We start from the raw sequence: 17762 nt of genomic DNA on the forward strand, positions 1-17762 counted from the left end.
CGACTTTAACTGACAATTGCGCGGTCGTGCGACGCCGTACCCAAACGAAATTTACGTCCTTTTTTCCCCACAAACAGAGCTTTCTTTTGGTGGTATTTGATCACCTGTGCAATTTTTACTTTTTGCGCTATAAACAAAAAAATAGTGTTTATTTTGAGAAAATAACAATATTTTAAACATTTTTTTTATATGAAATTCCCCCCAAAAAAGATGTAAAAACCATTTTTTTTTTTAAATTTTTGGCCAATTTGTTTTCTGCTACCCATGTTTGGTAAAAAAAATTGCAATAATTGTATTTTGATTGGTTTGCACAAAAGTTATTGCGTTTACTAACAAAGGGAAAGATTTATGTCATTTTTGGTGTTTTTTTTTTTAACGAGTAATGGCGGCGATCTGCGATTTTTTTTTTTTTTTTTTTTTTTTTTTTTTTTGCGGGACTGCGACATTGCGGCGGACAGATCGGACCCTTGACTGACGTTTTTGACACTTTTGGGGGTACCAGTGACATTACTGCAGTAATCAGTGCTATAAATATGCACTGTTACTGTAAAAATGACACTGGCAGGGAAGGGGTTAACTTTATTGGAGAGGGAGGGGTTAATGTATGCCTGGTGCTTACTGACGTGTGGGGGGGGAAGTGACTGTGTGAGACAGGGACAGATCGGATGTCCAGCTATGCTGAACACTCCAATCTGTCACTCCCTGTCACTGAGGAGATCCGCCCGCTTGTGTTTACACAGGCGGGCGGATCTCCACACTAGATCCCCGACGATCGGGGCAGAGCAGCGGCAATCGCCACTGCTCCTCCCCTGGCCCGACTCCCGCTGTGAATAAAAACAGCGGGAGCGCGCCTCCGGCGGCGCGCGAGCGCCGCCTACAGGGGAGGAGTCTGGCGACGTAGGTCTACGTCGTCAGACGGGAACGAGCCACTTTGCCGCAGTACTATTACAGTACTTAGTGGTAAAGTGGTTAAAGAAAAGACAAACAAAAAACGCAGCCGTATGAACTCTGCCCACCCAGCCGTGTCATTCATTCAGAGTTCTGTGAATGTGAGAACTACAAGTTACCGACGGCCGGTGTGGCCCTCGGGTTCGTAGTTCCCATTGAACTACCAGGATGCTGTTGAGTGCTTTAGTTCATTCATTGATGCTTCCTGTCGGTGTGTAACTGCCTGCTCGTACGAATGTTTTGAAGGCTCCTAGTAAAAATAATAAATGCACATTTTTATACCTGCAAAAATGTGCATTTTTTTTTTTTTTTATTTTACAAAGGCAAACTCATCCTTTAATCTACCACATAAAAGGGCATAGCAATATGAGATGTTAAATATGAGATGTTAAAACCAGACAGACATGAGCACAAATGCTGAGATTGTAGATTTGAGATTGTGAAATGTTCCTCCATAGAAACGAAAATATTTACAGGTCTCTGTTATATTACATGCCTATTGTGTTTTTAAGAAAGTATATACATCCATAATTTACGCTTTAATATATAATAAAATACACAGGTTCCCATGACTTGCGGTTACTTTAGATCCACTATTTATAATTCATTTTGATTCCGAATGCTTTTGTTTTTAAAACTTCTTTCTCTCATTTTACGCTTTAGTTCTCTTATTCTGTTAGATGACATTTCAGCTATATCTTTTTCATTTAGTCTTGAAGATTTTTATAGATGAAATGAAGACAAATAAATTGCAAATGAGAATCATGCTGCTGCTGCAAAGATTTTAAATTGATATTCACTGAATCAAAAAGAATTCAAGCCAGATGTCACTTTGATTACAGAAATGCATGACGTAAAGGTCTGAATGATCCTCAGGCTTCTTGTGTACTTACTGTATCTCTTCTGCTCTGCTATTTTCTTTAAATATAGAATGTAATATCCCTTTATTAGGTGGTAACTATCTATTTTATACATATTTTGTATTTGATCTTTAAATGTATGCTACCGACACCAGATGCAGCCTGAATGCTGCCTTTAAAAATCTAACATAGAGTTTTAAGCAGCTTCCACCTACTTGTAAAATGTGGAGCTGCCTAGCCTAATTGCAAATGTTACAAATGTTCCTGATAAATCCAAACATTGTTTTGGTTCAGTGACACTGTCTCTATGTTCCATAAACTCTTTTTGTATTTTACACTTGCCACCTGTAGTGATTCATACATGCTGCATTACTTAACACTGATCCCTGCATGTCTGCATTACTTAACTCTGAACTCTACATGATTCCTGACCTCTACTTTCTGGGTTACAGACTTTAGATCTCTCACTACTACAATACTTGTAACTGACCCCTGCACTATGCACTACTACTGACCTCAACTTTTTTGTGTTTGTTTATCCTGACCTACTGTATGTATAATTACTGTTGACTCTTGATGTCTGTGTTACATGCTTCTGACTTCTCCTTTACATACTACTGACACCTGCATTGTGCATTACTTAATATTTTGCACCATTTATTCCTGGCTTCTAAACTCTACATTACTTATTACTCTCCTCTGAACTCTGCAATACATACTACGAATCCCTGCTTTATTTACTACTGACCCTGAACTCTTCAAACCTTCTTTAAATTTTAAGGGGGGCTAGGTTATCTTTTAATATGTTCCATGCTGATCAGGTAGATTTCCACCATTCCAGGGTTCCGTAACCCTGCTCTATGAAATGCTGTATGATAATGCAGACTTGAGCAAACAGACTATGGTGAGATTGCATTTGCAGAGTTTGGTTCTACAGCCTCCTCTGGCTACTTTTACAAAAACTACTGTGGATTCTTGTTAGGTTGTGCTTAAGTAGCACCACTAACCTTGATGCAGATGTCGACTCTGGTGTTTTAAACATAGTACTTCACTCTGTGGCTTCTGAGTGATCAGTGGATTCCTTTCTAGTGTTTCTTTATGGGCATTGAAGTGATTGGAAAGTCTCGTCAAAAAAAAAAAAAAAAAAAAAAAAGTTATACTCGCCTGCTCTGTGCAGTTGGTTTGTGCACAGAGTAGCCCAGGTCCTCCTCTTCTCAGGTCCCTCTGCTGTGCTCCTGGCCCCTCCCTCCTGTTGAGTCCCCACAGGAAACAGTTTGCTATGGGGGCACCCAAGCGGAGTCACAGCTCCCTGTGTCCATTTAGACACGGAGTCGCGACCCGGCCCTGCCCCCCTCTCTCCTGATTGGTTGACTCATTTTAATTGACAGCAGCAAGTAAGGAGTCCTGGGCAGCTGAGACACTCCTGCAGCATCACTGGATAAAGATGGGCTCAGGTAAGTAGTGGGGGGCTGAAGGAGGCTGCTGCACACATTTTTTTTTTTTTATCTTCTTGCATATAATGCATGAAGATAAAAAAAACCATCTGCCTTTACATTCTCTTTAAGTATTTTTATTTTTCCTTATATAGAAGACATGGTACTAGCTGGAGCCCCGTTGCAGACCCCCTCATTGCCTCTGTTTTTGTAGCACATCTTTGCAAGCTTTAAACCTTAGCTTGTTCTGTCTGGCCTTCACTAATATATCTGGCAAGCATAAGTGGGGTCACTCTGCATATGCAAGCAAAACACAGGGCTTTGTCCCATTTGGCCAATTGTAATGGGGGTTTCTTTCTGTTTCTGTTGGGGACCACCTCTCACACATGGGTCATGAACATCCATTTTCTCTATCCTCCATTGATAAACGCAGCCTCATCTTCATGAGCTGTGTGGGTTATTCTGCCACCTGCAGGAGTAGTCTAGGCAGTGCGTTAGTACAAAGTTTTTACATATACACGCCCATGGGGCTGTCTCTCCAGACATAACCCTCTCAGACACAGCCCAGCACATCAGTTTGTTTCTGCCTAGAGAAGGAGTAGACCTAGGTTTCCTGCTGGGACTCTGGTCTCAGTTTTTAGTACTCAGTATCCTCACCAGGATCCGATGCCCTGGAACGTCCTGAGTCGCAGCGTACCCCTCAGCTGGCAGCACTCCCACTTCGGGTGGGAGGCAGTCTGCCTGGAGCGGAGCCCACCCGGTCCATGGTATGGTGAGTAAATGTGCCCCCCTTGCCCCTGCTGGCCTTGGGGGGATATAGGCCTTCTCCTGGGGATAATGGGATTTGTACCTCCTGAAAGATCCCCCTAGCCTGCCCGGTCTGTGTGTCTTACCCCCCTTCCCTGTTCCTGTGGGGGGGGGGGGACTATGTGTCTGAGGCGCCTGGCGCCCTGGGGGGGGGGGAAGGTGGCATTTGGTACCTTGGGCTTGCTGATTCCTGTTGTGGATCCTGAGGCCTTCATAGTGTCGGTCCCTGGCCACATGGCTCGCCATGGGCGCTGCCATTTTAAGTGTGGTCAATGTCGTTTTTTTCCCCTTAGACTTGTATGCGGCAGCCATTTTCCCTGAGCTTCCTATTGCAACTGTATGGGCATCCATTTTTGTGTAGCCTTTGTGCTGCACTGAGCGGGACACTTTAAAATTGGCTGAGCCCACACCGGCAGGGACGCGGGTGGCTTTTGGCTCCCAGAAGTCTCAGCAAGCTGACAAGGTTTTCCCTTGTCCCGACATTTTTCACGATATTATAAATGACCAATGGCGGCACATGAAGCACGCGTTAGTTGTGCCAAAACGCTTTAAACGCCGGTATCCTTTTGCTGAAAAGGTCTCCAACCGTTGGGATGGTGCCAACTAAAGTGGACTATCCTGTCTCCAGAATAAACAAATTTACCCTTGTGCCTGTGGAAGATTCCCCGGTCTTCATGGATCCAGTGGACAGGCAGGTGGAATCTATTTCCTGCCTTTTTCACGTGTTGGCGGATTCCATTTTAAAACCAGTGTTTGTGTCTGTTTTAGTCTCACAGATGGTGACGGAGTGGATTAGGGGTTTGCAGGAGTCTTTGGATCCCGAGACTGTTCCTCCAGAACAGCTGGAACTGTTGGACCAAGTGATCCAGGCTCTGGTGTTCCTGTGTGATGCGTCTATGGATGCGCCTCCCCTGGTAGTCAGGGTTTTGGCCGTGGGCATAGCCTTGAGACGCATGGTTTGGGTGGGGAGCTGGTCGGCTGACCAGGCTTCTAAGAAAGCCCTAGCTGACCCCTTTCTGGTAGAGCGTTTGTTTGGCTGAGTTGATCAAGGCCTTGACTGGCGGGAAGAGTTATCTTCTTCCTCAATCCTTCAAGGGTAAGACTCCCCGTACTAAGCGGTGTCCCTCTTTTTCTGCTCACAAGCATTTTTTTTTTTTTTTTCGAGCCTCCGGGCGCAAGAAAAAGGTAAGCCGTTCAAAGCTTCTGAAAGGGCTAAAAAGCATTGGGGCAAGCCCAAGGCTGGTCAGTCCAGTACTGCTGGCAAGTCCTCTTCAGCATGAAGGGGTGCCCTCACCCGGCTCAGGGGTGAGGGGATGTCTGCGCTTCTTCAAGGAACCCTGGACTTCCTTCATTCAGGACGATTGGGTTTGCAAACTGATTTGTTCCGGGTACAAGATTGAATTCTGGTCCCGGCCAGGGGACAGGTTTTTTCAGTCAAATCTTCACCTGTCTCCAGAGCGTTTGAAGGATCTGCGGGAGGCTGTGCAAGATCTCCTGGTTCAAGGGGTGATTGTGCTGGTTCCTCAGCAGGAACGCTCTCAAGGTTTCCATGGTGCCCAGAAAGGAGGGCAAGGTGTGCCCAATTCTGGACCTCAAGGTTCTGCACCGTTTTGTGCGGGTGCAGAAGTTTAGAATGGAGTACATTCAGTCAGTGGTGGCATCATAGAATCGGGGGGATTTTCTGGCCTCCATCGATTTCAAAGATGCGTATCTCCACATTCCCATTTTCGAGGAGCAGTAGCGATTCCACCGCTTAGCGGTGGCAGAGGAGCACTTTCAATTTGTGGCGTTACCCTTTGGTCTCGCTTCGGCTCCCAGGGTATTTACCAAGGTCCTGGCCCCTGTGCTGGCCTTGTTATGCCAGCGAGGTATCTTAATTGTGGGATATCTGGATGATCTCCTGTTGCGAGCAGTCTCCCTCTCAGATCTGCCGGGCAACATCTCCACCCGAATTCCTGAAGGGTCTGAATCGTGATAGACGATCAATTTAAAAAAAAACTGCTCTGACGCCATCGGTACGTGTCACTTATCTATGGCTTACCCTCGACTCTGCTCTGGTGAGGGTCTTTCTCCCCCTGGACAAACTTCAGAATCTGCAAAAAGCAGTAGGGTTGCTGATGGAGACTGATCAGTCCTTCTTGCGGGCTTGCATTGAGGGCCCTGGGTCTGATGGTTTCGACCTTCGAAGCAGTCCCGTTTGCTCAGTCTCACTCGAGACCTTTTGTAAAAGGAGATTCTGGTGAACCGGTACAGAGATCCTCAGTCATTGGACCAGAAGACTCGCTTGCACCATCTTACAAAGTCTGCTCTTTCTTGTTGGCTCCGATCACCTGCCCTGGGCCAGGGCAAGTTTTTTTTCTGCCAGTGTTTTGGGCTGTGGTCACCACGGACGCCAGCCTTTCAGGTTGGAGTGGAGTGCTGGGGAAGCTCTGTGCCCAGGGGATTTGGGCGTCGGAAGAGTCTTCCTTGCCAATCAATATTCTGGAGCTGAGAGCGATCAAGCTGTGCCTACTTCACTTGATGAGTTGGCTACGCAGCTCTCCGGTTGAGGAACAGTCGGACAATGCCACGCTCGTGGCTTACATCAATCATCAAGGGGGCACCAAGAGTGTCCTGGTGACCAAGGAGGTGGCCGAGATTCTGGTTTGGGCTGAACAAAATGTTCCGGCTCTTTACGCTGTCCACATACCGGGTGTGGAGAATTGGCAAGCGGATTACTTGAGGAGTCCGGTTTTGGATCAAGGGGAATAGTCCCTTCATCCGGAGGTGTTTCAACTCCTGTGTGCCCGGTGGGGGACTCCAGTCAGGAGGGGGATCTGTTTGCGTCTCTCCTCGACAGGTAATTTTCAGTGGTTTGTGGCCAGGTCTCGGGATCCTCTGGCTGACACCACAGACGCTCTGGTGGCTTCTTGGAGCCAGTATCGGCTGATTTATGCCTTCCCTCCACTCGTACTCCTGCCGAGATTTCTCGCCGGGTGGCGATGGAAGGCATTCCGGTCTTTGCCTTCCATCGCAGACCTAGAAAATATGGTCGTAGACCCTCCATGGAGACTTCCTCTGCGGGAAGATCTACTGTCAAGGACCAATCTTCCATCCTGCTTTACAGTTGCTGACTTGAACAGCTTGGCTGTTGAAAGCAAGGTGTTGAGGGATAGGGGCCTCTCTGACTCTGGCTATTACTTTTGCTCGCAGAGTATCTGAAGTGGCGGCGCTATCCTGTCCGCCTTATTTGGTGGTCCACAGTGATAAAGTGGTCCTCCAGCCAAAACCGTCTTTTCTCCCTAAAGTGGTGTTGGATTTTCATCTTCATGAAGACATTGTGTTGCCTTCCCTATGTACTAAGCCTAAACATCCCAAGGATATTGCCTTGCACTCTTTGGATGTGGTTCGGGCGATTAAGGGTTTAGCTGATGGTTACGGAGTCCTTTAGGAAATCTGACTTTGTCCTTACGGACGGTCCTCGCAAGGGTTTGGCTGCGTCCGCTGTGAGCATTTCGAGATGGATCAGGCAAACTGTTCAGGCTTATTCACTCAAGGGTCAGGTTCCTCCTTTGCCTGTGAAGGCTCATTCTACCAGAGCGCTGAGTGCTTCTTGGGCTTTTCGCAATCAGACCTCGGTTGTACAAGTTTGTAAGGCAGCCACTTAGTCGTCTGTGCACACCTTTACCAAATTTTACAAGGTGGATTTGTTGGCTTTCATTCGGATGCCTCTTTTGGCCACAAAGTTTTGCAGGCTGTTTCAAAAGAGAATGTGTTTTTTTTTTTTCTTATTCTCTTAGGGGTCTTTTACCTGGGTGAACTCATGTTGTTTTGGTTGAGCTTCATGTTACCTAGTTGGCTAGGTTTAGCATTTGGAGTTTACGGTCTGGTTGCGTTTTTCCCACTCGTCATGCCTATACTGCTTTGGCCGCCGCCGCCCGACTTCCAGATACACAGTGGTGACGTCACCACTGTGTATCCGGAAGTCGGGCGGGGGCTTCGAATTTTATGACAAGCGCTTATATCCATCGGACAATTGTGAGTGTATTTCTCTGTTTTTGACCTATTAAATTGCCTAGACCATCTGCACTATTGTGGCCCCTTCTTTCTTTGCATATGTATGCTTAACCATTGATTTGGACGAGGTGGCTGGTGCTTTGTGCTTGCTGGACGTTGCGGATCCCTCTATCCAACAGGACCCGGTCAGGAGAGGAGTTTTCCATTGCAGCTGGCTATCTAGAGAGTATACAATGCTGTTAACCCTTTCCCATCTGGTAAGCGCATACCCCTAGCATGCTTCACTGCGGCTGATAGAAGTGATCTTTGGTGGCGGATTTACCATCTCTGCATCTGCACTTTGGAATCTTCTATTCTTGGACTATCCTACCTGAATGTATAGGCTTAACTTGTGTTATTTGCCTGTACTATACATATGATTTTATGAACATTTGAATCATTGCTGATTTATTTTCCAGTGTATCAATTTTTTGTAGCGCAGCTTTCCTTTTTACATATCTATCTATAGTGTTTCCCACTACAGCTGCAGCTTTTGTTTGTTTAGCTTAGCGCAGTGATTTACATTTTACAATCCTTGCACTTAGACTTACTTTTAAATCATATTATGGTTATGTTTAATTTTTGCATTTGTGATTTTTATATTAAATCTAAAAATATTTTGGTCATTTTAATGTTGTAACTCAAGAGGTTTTCTGGGCTGGATGTATAAATTATCTTAATCTGCAGCCTATTACTTTTTAGGAGTCTAGGTCATTGGAATATCTGGTCACTTGACCATAGCAAATCTGACACTACAAAGCATTACTGCATTTTCAATTTTACCATTTTCTTATATCTAAGCGAATTGAGGTATGAAGGCAATAATACGTTTTATGGAAGGTAAAGTCATAATACAGGCTAAGTTTTATGCAACTGCTGGCGTACTGATTTGAAAATGTTGAAGTAAAAACTTGCACTTTCACCCTTTAGCTTGGTATTTTTGCTTATAATGTTACTTAATGAGCAGCTGCTCCTAATAAAGTGACCGCAGAGGATGCATCATGCCAAAGCTGCTTTAATCAGTTATGATATTTTGATGTACTTTGATTAAAAATGACAGTGCACATTCTGTGTAAGCGAAGCATTAAATGAGTATCTCATAGTTGTATTCTGCTTTTTATCCTACTTCTACTTTGTTAAATGAATGTGTCTTTGATCCCATAAATTGCAACTAAATTTTGTGGCTATATTTGGCTATATAAAAATACATTTGACTATATAAAATTAGAATAGCAAGGAAATTATTAGGCTCAGCCATTTTAAAATTCTCTTACAAGCTGCAATTTATCTATATCAGTATATTATTCAGTATAATTTTCAGTGGAAAAAATACCAAGTTTATTTTATCACAATAGTTAAATTTGGTTTTTCTTGAGTGACAACCAGTAAGTTACAAAATATACAGCACAGAACAGAATACAGCAATATAGATACACATCCAGTTCCAAGTAGTGTATGATAACAGTTGTTTGAAGTCACGATAATTATAATTGAATTGGTGATGCTTTAGAAGGCTATTAACACAAGAAAACACTAACCTAAGTAAAGAGGGTACAGCAAAATTTCAAAAACTATGTTTAAAACTCGCTGATGGTGTGCAGTGAATATAACCCACTTTTGAAGCCAATATCTAGGAGGCACAATATATAAGATGAAGTGTAAGAAGAAATAGTAGGAGGGAGAAGAGGGAATGCATAAATGTTGAGATGATGCTAAAATGATATTTGATCTGAAGCAGGTCAAAGGTATAAGGATAGGAATAAAATGAGGGGGGGGGGGGGTGGGAGTTGAGCAAAAAGGGTGGGGCTTTGGAGACCCGGCTGTGGAAAAACCCTCTTGCATATGTCTTGGAAGTACATATAAAGAGGTAGTTCACGCTGGGGGGGGGGGTGAAAGTCAGCAGCTACAAATCCTGTAGCTGCTGACTTTTAATAAAAGGACACTTGACTGTCTAGGGGTCCAGCATTGTCCCCACCCAGGATAGTTATTCACTAGCCTTCAGATTCCCGATGCTGTCATCCTAACTGTGGGCAGCTGGATATGAAGCTTTCGGCTTCACAGCTGACTACCCACTGCTAATGCGTGAGCTGAGTTGCGCTTTGTGAATGGCCCCACAGTCTTCTGGGGCCTGTGACGTGTACCAGAAGACTGCAGGGAGGGAAACAAGGCCTCTCCCATTTCTAAAATAATATGCCAAATAAGGCAGGGGGGGGGGGAGGGGTAGGAGAACCTAAAGCAGAACTTCCTCTTTTGGATGAAGTTCTGTTTTAAAGTAGGAAAAGTGATAAATGCATGTTAGGTGGTGAGTGTAACCTAGGGGACAATACCTTCAGAAATCTGAAATGTGAGTCATGTAGTACAGATGTGAATTTTTCATGAAAAATATCATGTCTTTCAGAATGAAATTGTGCTTCTCAAGCAATTTGGCACAATAGTTGTTCGGAAAGAATGCTTGGAAATGGTCCAAATGGCCTACAAGTTTGACAATAAAATGAATATAAAGCTGCACAGTTTAATACCTACTGGAGCCCATTGACTGCATAGGTTGTTTTCTAGAAAGGGTAAACCATGAAGCAGTTTTGTAAAGTCTGATTTAAAGCCAGGAGCAGTATGACAAGCTTGTAGCCTGCATTTTTTTTTTTATTTTAAAGCTTGTAATGGCAGGCCTGTTGTTTTTATGTTTCTTTCAGGAAGCAAGTAGGTGATTAAGCTGTAGGTTATTTGGGTGGTTAAAAGAGTTGTAAAGGCAGTTTTTTTTTTTTTTTTTTTTCTTAATGCATTAAGATAAAAAGCATTCTGTGTGTAACAGCCTCCCCAGCATGCCTAATACTTAGCTGTGCCCCATCTCTATCCAGCGATGTCCACGAGTCCCTCGACCATCCAGGACTCTCCCTCATGATTGGCTGAGACACAGCCGTGGCACCATTGGCTCCAATGGCTGTCAATCAAAGTCAGCCAATCAGGAGAGAGAGGGGGTGGGGCCAAACTGTAGCTCTGTGTCTGAATGAACACACGGAGCTGCAGTTCAGCTTGGGTGCTCCCATAGCAAGCTGCTTGCAGTGGGGGCACTCGATAGGAGGAAGGGGCCTCGAGAGGAGGTAAGTATAATATGTGTTTTTTTTTTTTTTTGTTTTTTAAACTAGACTTTACAATGACACTACAATCACTTTAATCTCCTTAATGCTGGCACAGAAAACTGTAGGAAAGTGACATTAGGTCATGGCTGCCCCAGAAAATATTAGACGGACATCATTTTGGTGCGGATTTATATTATTGATGATGATTTTCTAGCTACTGATCTGTCAGAATGCATCTCGAAGATGTTAACAAATCTGTTTTGGCAATTCACTTGCCATGACATCATTTTTATTTATTTTTTTCCTGGAATAGAATGTGCCTCAAGCCTTGGAATAAACTGAAAAGGGCTAAACCGCGCTGTCTTGTTCATGAGTCAGCTTAAGCACTCTGTGATCATGTAGACCACTTAACTCCTTTAACTCCAACTTCAAGTGATGGATTTTAGTTGCATTTTTGGGCTGCTTTCATCCAATTTCATTGAGTTCACTTGAATTTGACTTGCAATTTTTGATTTCCAGGACCTGAGGTACTCTGGGGTTGATATTATCCAAAACTGGATAAAAGATTGGTGTAGGAAACTGACAAATTTACAGGCAATAAAGTCTGTAAATTTTCAATTATGCCTAACCTGGATTAATACAAAATAAAAAAACCATAATGCGGAGATTATAATATGGATAAAAGGATCCTATATATTTTCTTCCTGTGTTCTTAAACACAATCAACCTTGTTTATTAACCACTTGACCTGCGGAAGATTTACCCCCCTTAATGACCAGCCCATTTTTTGCGAAACACTGCATTACTTTAACTGACAATTGCATGGTCATGCAATGATGTACCCAAATACAATTTGTCCCCCCCCCCCAAATAGAGCTTTCTTTTGGTGGTATTCGATCACCACTGCATTATTTTTTTTTTCTTATTTGGGCTATAAACAAAAAAGACCAATATATATATATATATATATATATATATATATATATATATATATATATATATATATATATATATATATATATATATATATTTAATTTTTTTCACACAGTATCGCACATAAGCGAGTACACCACCACATTTTTGTGAATACGTATTTTATTAGAAGAAATTACACTTTGCTGCAACGTAAAGTAGTAAGTGTACAGTTTGTGTAACAGTGTGAAATAGCTGTCCCCTCAAAATAACTCAACACACAGCCGTTAATATCTAGAACATTAAGGACAGGTATTTATAAAAGTACAAAAAATTATTTGTATTCTTTATTTTATAAAAAAAAAAAAAAAAAAATTTTTGTACTTTTATAAATACCTGTCCTTTGGTATGAATTGCTGCTAAAAAAAAAAAAAAAAAACCCTGGGGAAATTTTTCTCGTGTTTTTTTTTTTTTTTTTTTTTTTTTTTTTAACATCTTTATAGTCTTTGCCACCATGCTGTAACTCAGTTTCAGGCTCTTTTCAATCTTCTTATAGCCTAGGCCATCTTTTATTGGGAGCAACAATTCTTTTTTTTCAGATGCTCAAAGTTGTTTGCCATGATGTGCCATGTTGTACTTCCAGTGACCAGTATGAGAAAGTGAGAGCAGTAACACCATTTTTTTTTTATTTAAAAGAAAACTGTATTGACTTTATTGAGAATGGCAAAGATGATGGTACAATGCACAAAGGAAACAGTGAGCACTGAAAGAAAAATAAGTCAACAAGCATCTGTTTAAACAACTTAAGAAATTGTACAGTGCATTTCCGTCCTGAGGTAAACCTAAAAAAGAGAGACAGGCATCGCATGGTCAGTAGTATGACTGCCATTCATTATACAAATAACAGACTAACAGAAAAAACATGTATTATAGAGAACAAAACTGCCATACTCCCAGCTGCCATATAGCCACCTTCACTACCAGAGCAGACGATCCAGAACAAATTGAGGAGGGGCTACCACAGGTGCAGCCAGCCAACAGCCCAAATGTCTTCAAACTTCAAGGGTGACTTCCTGTGGTAATAGGTGTGTTTTTTACGTACAAGAATAGATTTCACAGAATAAATCCACTCTGCACCAATGGGGCGGCTGGAGGATATGCACAGTCTAGCAACAAGTTTCTTAGCCAGGTATAATAATCTGAGCAAAGCTTTATAGGTGTGTGAATGATAAAGTTCCTCATCCAGGCCCCCCAACAAGCACATCAGCGGGTCCAAGCGAAGTTGAACCTGATAAACCTGATTGATAGACACCACAGAACTCCAGTACCACACAAGTTTAGAGGCACTTCCAGAGCATGTGAATGAAATCACCTGGATGTATTTTGCACTTGGGACAGATGGAGGAGTCTCGCCAGCCCCACACATATAGCTGCTTCGGCTTCCTTTATGCAGTGTAACACAAATAGATGAGATGGCTTGTGACTAGCGGACACAGGAATCAAGGGACCAGCCTACAATATTTGTTCCCATCTATCACCATTAATGGGACCAAGATCTCTCTCCCATCTCACCCTGCAGGGATGTAGGGATGAATCCTGCAAATAAGAGGAGTGTAGTGTATATTATTTTGTTTTGTTAAAACTTTGAAAGAAATAATGCCCTTCTTCTCCCTATCTGTGAAAATGGATTCCAAGAAAGCAGACTCAACCAGTCGTAAGGGGGTGTGCCGTCTCTGGCTACGGAGTGCATGAATCAAACGCACATATTGGTATCTACAGTTTCCAAGCTGTGGGAACTCCGCAACCAATGGGGCAAAGGACTTGACCGCAGCCCGGTCACACAGCTGGGAAAGGTATATAACCCCAGCCTGGATCCATGCAGGGAAGTTACCAAGTCTAGCCAGTTCCCCGTAGAAACTATTATACCACAGTTGGGTATGAGCAATGAATCCCAAGAGACCCGGGGATTGCTTTATCATCCTCCACAGCCTAACGAGAAGCTGCGAGGTAGGGCAGTGAGAATCAACCCTGGGGAACCCCATCTCCATATGGGAGAAGGATGTATATCCTAAAGCCCCGTACACACACTACGAATTTCCGCCGACTGGTCGTCCGTCTTTTGTCCAGAGTGCGTGTCCGTTGCTTGGAATGTGCTCTAGACTGCACACAAATTTTCCCGTACGACAGAATTCTACTTCAGAAGTGATGTGTTGGATTGCTTTCTATGTGTTCTTTCATCTCTGAGTATGCCTATTCTTGCTCATAAGATTTTTCCCCATCGAAATCTGTACTAATGAGACCAAAATCGGACGTGTTGACGGAGGACAAAAATTTTAATGCCTGCACATCAGGATTTTGTCAGCCGAAAAGTCGGAGTCGGCTGTCGAAAGCACCATACTAACAATCCGAAAATCGACAGATTGGTCGTCGGACGAAATTTCCCTTCCGAATTTCTTATCCTGTGTACGGGGCTTAAGTCAGGTTGTAGCAGCAGGTCCCGGGAGGGATCCATACAATCAGGAAGATCCCATCCCATGAAGTGCTGCAGCTGTGCTGCAAAAAAATGTCTTTGCATGAGGGACAGCCAGCCCGCCCCTGTCCTTGGGGTGCTGCAAGGTCTCAAGTTTCAAGCATGCCGTACTACCCTTTTTCCAAATGAGGGTCCGAAACTGAGAATCTATTTTGTCAAACCAATACTTAGGTATCCAGACCGGGGAATTGTGAAGAATATAAAGCAGCTGAGGCGCCCATATCATCTTAATTAAGTTTACTTGGCCAGTAACGGTAAGGGGGAGTTTACACTAGCTATCGCATTTAGTACGGAACCTGCGAAGGAGATGCTTAAGATTCTGGGAGATATAGTATTTGGTATTAGCAGAGATAACAATACCCAGGCACCTAAAAGTAGTGACCACTTGCACCTGGGAGAGAGCAGATGGTAAATCCGCCGTCGGAGGGTCAAGGGGCAGCAGTACCGATTTATGCCAATTTATTGCGAAGCCTGAGAAAGTACCAAACCGTTCAATTAGGGACATTACCTCTGAGAGCGACCCCCCCCCCCCAGTGTCTCCCAGGTACAGTAGGGCATCGTCGGCATATAAAGAAATTTTATCTTCCCTAAACGCCCACCTGAAACCTACTATGGAAACCGCAATGGAGATAGGGGGCACCCCTGCCTAGTATTCTAATGCGAGTACAACGCCCAGTATAAAGCAGTTGAGCCCAAGAAATTCAGTCCCCAGACCCAACCTGCGTAACACTGCCCAGAGATGGTTTCACTTGACGCTGTCAAAAGCTTTGGCAGCGTCAAGAGAAAAAATGGCTCTACTCCCCGGGTTGTCAACCGGGAGCTGAAGATTCAGGAATAATCTCCTGAGATTCAGGGAGGTAGACCTAACAGGGATAAATCCCGACTGGTCAACATGCACTAATTCAGGGACAACCTTTGCCAACCTATTGGCCAACACTCTGGACAACAGCTTGACATCCGTGTTGAGCAAGGAAATGGGTCTGTAGGAGTCAGGCTGCAGGAGGTCCTTACCGGATTTAGGAATAACTACCACTATAGCCTCTCGCATAGATTCCAGTAGCTCACCAACTCTGCGAGCCTCGTTCAGGGTAGTTAATAAGGCTGGTAGAAGAGTATCTCCATAGGTCTTCTAGATCTCAGCAGGAAAGCTGTCCGCCCCAGGTGATTTATTATTGGCCATCTGAGAAGCAGCCATAGACAACTCCTCAATGGACAGGGGGGCACCCAATGTATCTCTCTTAGACCGTGTAAGCCGTGGGTATCGGGCAGCCACCCAGAAACTCCTCCAAATCCGCCCCAGAGGGGCAGACCCTGGAAGCGTATAACTCCCTTAAAGAAGTCAGTGAACACAGAGGCAACTTGGGAGGAGTCCTGAACCAGTGCACCTGCAGGAGTCTAGACCGCTGCTATATGCAAAATCCCCTGTTGAGCCCTGGCAATAACTGCCAGCAAGTGACCAGTATTTTCACCTTCATTAAAGTACAGCTGTTGGATAAAAAAAACTTGTATTCTCCGTCGTAATGGAAACCTGTTTATAAAGGCTCTGAGCCTCCAGCCATCTACGCTCATTATCAATAGTAGGGTCCGCTACATAATCCTCCTCCGCCCTCCCAACAGTGGCAAGCACCTGATTCTCCCAGTCTTTAGTTTAAGTTTTATTGGCCAAGATATGGGTATTAAGGAGCCCTCTAAGAAATGCCTTCAACATATCCCAGACCACCAGAGGCGTTGCAGTATCCCCACTGCGTAACAAGAAATCTTGCAAGGCCAGTGAAATTGGATCAGGCGTGGGGAAAAAAGTAAGCCAAAAGGGATTAACCTTCCACACTCGGGTTCCGGAGGACCGCAAGCCTCCCAGTTGTACTATAACAGGAGAGTGATCAGAAATATTCCGTGGAGCATATTGCACAGAGGCAACCATAGAGCAAGCAATATCGTTCCCCAGACACAAATCAATACGAGACAGACCCCTGTAGGTGGCCGAGTAGCAGGAGAAACAGCTTAAGGTAGGGTTTTTATGTCTCGTAAACCTATCCCTGTAAGCAAGCAAATGGGGTAGTGCCAGTAGCGCCCAAAGGGTCAGCATTGTGTGAGAGCCTATCAAGCCCCCTATCCAGCACCTTTATTGAAGTCCCCCAGAACCAGGATAGGCAGCAGTGGCGGCCGGCCGATAAAAGAAAAAAAAAAAGATTAAAAAAAAACAAACATTTTTTTTGCCCACTAGGGGCGCCCGCCTCATTGGTGGCTATGGGGGGGGGGGGTTCCACCCGGCAGAGGCGCCGATTGGCGGCCTTCTGGGGCATAACTGTGGTGCAGAGCACTGCGCTACACCACCCCCCTTTTGTGATGTCTTGGATCATGATTGGTCCAGACTCCAGCCTGGACCAATCATGATTCAGGACATCCCTGCTGACCTCGTTGGGGGCAGTGCCGTTGCATGCATCAGTCACTCACCGTCACCGCCCGGTCACCTTCATGCCGCTGAAGAGGAGTCGAGAAGAAGCCGGCGCCTCTCACCTTCCCGCCGCAGAAGAGGAGAGGGAGAAGCGCCGCTCACCTGCCCGCCGCTTAACGAAGAAGAGGAGAGGCCAAGACGCCGCTCACCTTCCCGCCGGTTCCCGCAGAACGAAGAGTCGGAGAGAGGAGAAGCCGCCGTAAATCACAGGGCTCCAGCCTCCAGGTAAGTGCACTGCTCTGTCGGGCACGCACGCTAAACTCTACATTGGGGACATCATGACATGTACACTGATCAATGCATTGATGGGGGCACGCACGCTAAACTCTGCATTGGGGACATGTATACTGTTCATTCCATTGATGGGGCACGCACGCTAAACTCTGCAAATGGAGACATGTACACTGTTCAATGCATTGAAGGGGGCACGCACGCTGGTCACTGCATTGGGGACATGTACGCTGGTCACTGCATTGGGGGCATGTACGCTGGTCACTGCATTGGGGGCATGTACGCTGGTCACTGCATTGGGGGCATGTACGCTGGTCACTACATTGAAAGGGGCATGTATGCTGGTCACTACATTGAAAGGGGTCATGTATGCTGGTCACTGCATTGAAAGGGGGCATGTACGCTTGTCACTGCATTGAAAGGGGGCCTGTACTGTGGGATTGGTGCTAGGGGGCCTGTACTGTGGGGTTTGTA

General features: G+C 44.7%; 1 protein-coding gene across 1 annotated transcript in view; it reads left to right on the forward strand.

Annotated features, from left to right (window-relative positions):
- Positions 1-17762, forward strand: part of GRIP1 (glutamate receptor interacting protein 1) — a 1071013-nt gene that overhangs the window by 43890 nt on the left and 1009361 nt on the right. The gene's annotated exons all lie outside the window — the stretch shown is intronic.

This window comes from Pelophylax lessonae (assembly GCF_965119305.1).
Source record: "Pelophylax lessonae genome assembly, chromosome: 4".
NCBI lineage: Eukaryota > Metazoa > Chordata > Amphibia > Anura > Ranidae > Pelophylax > Pelophylax lessonae.